Source organism: Citrus sinensis, chromosome 2, assembly GCF_022201045.2.
Source record: "Citrus sinensis cultivar Valencia sweet orange chromosome 2, DVS_A1.0, whole genome shotgun sequence".
Lineage (NCBI taxonomy): Eukaryota > Viridiplantae > Streptophyta > Magnoliopsida > Sapindales > Rutaceae > Citrus > Citrus sinensis.
Window position 1 is genome coordinate 14,253,646 of NC_068557.1, and position 3,559 is coordinate 14,257,204.

General features: G+C 37.8%; 1 non-coding gene across 1 annotated transcript; it reads right to left on the bottom strand.

The window, feature by feature from the left end:
- Window positions 1–801: 801 nt before the first annotated feature.
- Window positions 802–905, bottom strand: LOC127900477 (small nucleolar RNA R71). The gene has a single exon (XR_008052660.1). It is a non-coding gene; the product is annotated as a small nucleolar RNA R71 (small nucleolar RNA).
- Between the last annotated feature and the right edge of the window lie 2,654 nt (window positions 906–3,559).

The window sequence follows — 3,559 nt, forward strand, 5'->3', positions numbered from 1 at the left end:
TATTTTTTTATTATTAAAAAAAAAAAGAAAAAAAAAGTGAATCTACATTTAAAGGTTAGTATTTCTTTTCTTTTTCTCTTCTTTAAAATTTTGTAATTTAATTTTCCATTTATTTTTCTTTGTAATTTTTTTTGTTTATCTTATTAATTTAATTTTTAGTTAATTTCTTTCACGTATTTATTTTTGTGTATTTTTATAAAAAGGTTGTAATAGCGCAATAAGGTTAGTATCGTAATTTCTCCCTCTTCTTTATTTTTATTTGTTTTGTTCCCATCTTTATTTTTTGTTTTGTTTGCATCTTTATTTTTATTTTATTTATTTTGCATGCATGGTCGTAGGTCATTATTACCTAATCTTGAACCTATAGACCTTGAACTAGAAAAAACACTTCGCACACACAAACACGTTAAAAATAAAATGGATTTACAAGCACCACAGGAGAGGCCATTTAAGGACTATTTTAGTCCCTTAGCTAATTTGAGCACATCATGCATAAGATACCCAAATGTAGCTGCTAGGAGTTTTGAATTAAAACCTAGTGTGCTAAATTGTCTCCCCACATTTTATGGCTTAGAAAATGAGGATCCATATAATCATCTGAATGATTTTCATGCCATTTGTCAAACTTTTAAATATGAAAATTTTTCAGACGATGATGTTAAACTCAGATTATTCCCATTTTCTTTAAAGGATAGAGCTCGTTCATGGTTAAATACTTTACCTGCCAATAGCATTTCATCATGGGAACAAATGGTTACAAAATTTTTAAATAAATATTTTCCAGTGCATAAAACCAATGCTATTCGCAGGGAAATCTCGGAGTTTACCCAGAGAGAGGACGAGCAATTTTTTGAAACATGGGAGCGATTTAATGGGCTACTCTTGAAGTGTCCACATCATGGGTACGAAAAATGGCACCAATGTCAATACTTTTTGGAGGGATTACTACCAAATGTGCAAGAATGGCTAATGGCAACAAGTGGAGGAGAGCTAATGTCAAAAAGTGCATCAGAAATTTGGGAATTCTTCCAGCGACAAGCGGATAATTCCCAACAACGGAGTCGATCACTCAGGAATACTAGAAGGATTAAAGGAGTGAATGAGGTTCACATTGGCGAGTCAACTTCGGGAATCAAAGAAGTCAAGGAGATGGTTGAAGGTCTTGCTCGACAAATAGCATCATTATCGATTGCTAAATCAACAGAACCACATGACCATGACTCATACTCAGATCAAGCCAATGCCATAGGTGTAATGAGAAAGCCATCAAATTACAACCCATACTCCAACACATATAACCCTGAATGGAGAGACCACCCTAATTTTTCATGGTCTCAAGGATTCCAACAGAATGGACCAGCAGCTCCAGCTCCACCAATGCAACCAATTCCACAAAATCCTCAAGCCTCTCAGCCACCATTCAGACCATACAATCAGAATCAGAATTACTCTCAACCCAGACCATGGGAGGATTCATTCCAGAATCTCAAGAATCTTACTCACTCTACGATTGAGCAACAGAATCGCACCATTGATGGACTACGAAATGAGTTGAGAGCGGGCTTCAACTCACAAGCCCAATCAGTTTCAAGCCTCGAGAAGATGGTAGGACAACTTGCTTCTTCAGTTCAGACCTTGGCAATGACTGTTGAGAAAGGTAAATTTCCAAGTCAACCAGTGCCTAATCCTAAAGGAGTACATGAAGCAAGTACTAGTTCACCACAGCAACATGGAGAGGTCAAAGCAGTAATGACCTTGCGAAAAGGAAAGGAAGTCGACAACAAAGTGGAGATGCCGGTGACAAAAGAAAATCAAATTGTACCTGTGAATGTTGATGACTCATCACCGGAGGAGAAAGAAGAAACCAACCCACAAGAATATGTTCCCAAAGCTCCATTTCCTCAGAGGTTAGCGAAAGGAAAAAAGGGAAAATCCACAGGTGAGATTCTCGAAATCTTCAAACAGGTAAGTGTTAACATCCCTTTGCTTGATGCTATTAAACAAGTTCCATCTTATGCCAAGTTTCTTAAAGACCTTTGTACTAAAAAGAGAAACATGCATGTTCAAAAGAAGGCATTTTTAACAGAAAACGTTAGTTCTATACTCCAACATAAAATTCCTTTAAAATGCAAAGACCCAGGCTCCCCCACTATCTCATGTAGCATAGGGAACCACACAATTGAGAATGCTTTGTTGGATTTAGGAGCTAGTGTAAATCTGTTGCCTTATTCAGTATTTGTGAAACTTGGATTGGGAGAATTACACCCAACTCCAGTGGTGTTACAGCTTGCAGATCGGTCCACGAAAATACCTCGTGGTATTGTGGAGGACGTGCTTATCCAGGTAGACAAATTTTATTTTCCTGTTGACTTTATTGTAATTGACACTCAACCAATACAGGATTCAAGGAAGCACATCCCCATTATTCTAGGCCGACCTTTCTTGGCAACTGCGGATGCTCACATTCAATGCAGGACTGGAAATATGCAGTTGTCTTTCGGCAACATGACTATGGAGCTGAACATCTTCAACATTGCCAAACAACCTCACAGTGCAGATGATGGAATTGTTGATGTGGATTTAATTGAAGCATTAGTTGATGATACTTTTGTTTCAAACCTTAGTGATGATCCTTTACAAACATGTTTAACTCACTTTGGTTTGAATTTTGATATTGACAGATCGGTCGATGAGGTCAACGCCCTGCTTGACTCCGCACCATCCTTGGACACTAATAAATGGAAATCAAGAGTTGAGCAACTAGCACCATCAGAGAAGCAACTCATTCCATCATCAGAATCACCACCGAAACTCGAGCTCAAACCATTGCCCAACACTTTGGAATATGCGTTTTTGGGAGAAGAAAGTACTCTACCGGTAATCATCTCAGCATCCCTCAATGACGAACAAAAAGGTAAGTTGTTGGATGTTTTGAAAGAGCACAAAGGGGCATTAGGATGGACCATAGCAGACATTAAAGGTATAAACCCAGTAGACTGCATGCATTACATTCACCTTGATGAAAATGCTAAAACTACTAGGGAGATGCAACGTCGGTTAAATCCTAACATGAAAGAAGTTGTTAGAACTGAAGTCCTTAAGCTATTAGATGCAGGTATCATTTATCCAATTTCTGATAGTTCATGGGTCAGTCCTGTACAAGTTGTCCCCAAAAAGTCAGGAGTCACAGTAGTTACGAATGCTGATAATGAATTGATACCCACTAGAGTAACTACAGGATGGCGTGTATGCATTGATTATAGAAAGTTGAATTCTGTCACACGTAAAGACCATTTTCCTTTACCATTTATTGATCAAATGCTTGATAGATTAGCAGGCCATGAATTTTATTGCTTTCTAGATGGCTACTCAGGATATAATCAGATTCCCATAGCACCAAAAGATCAAGAGAAAACTACTTTCACTTGCCCTTTTGGCACATTTGCATATAGGAGAATGCCATTTGGATTATGTAATGCACCTGCTACATTTCAACGATGCATGCTAAGCATTTTTTCTGATATGGTTGAACGATTTCTTGAAGTCTTTATGGATGACT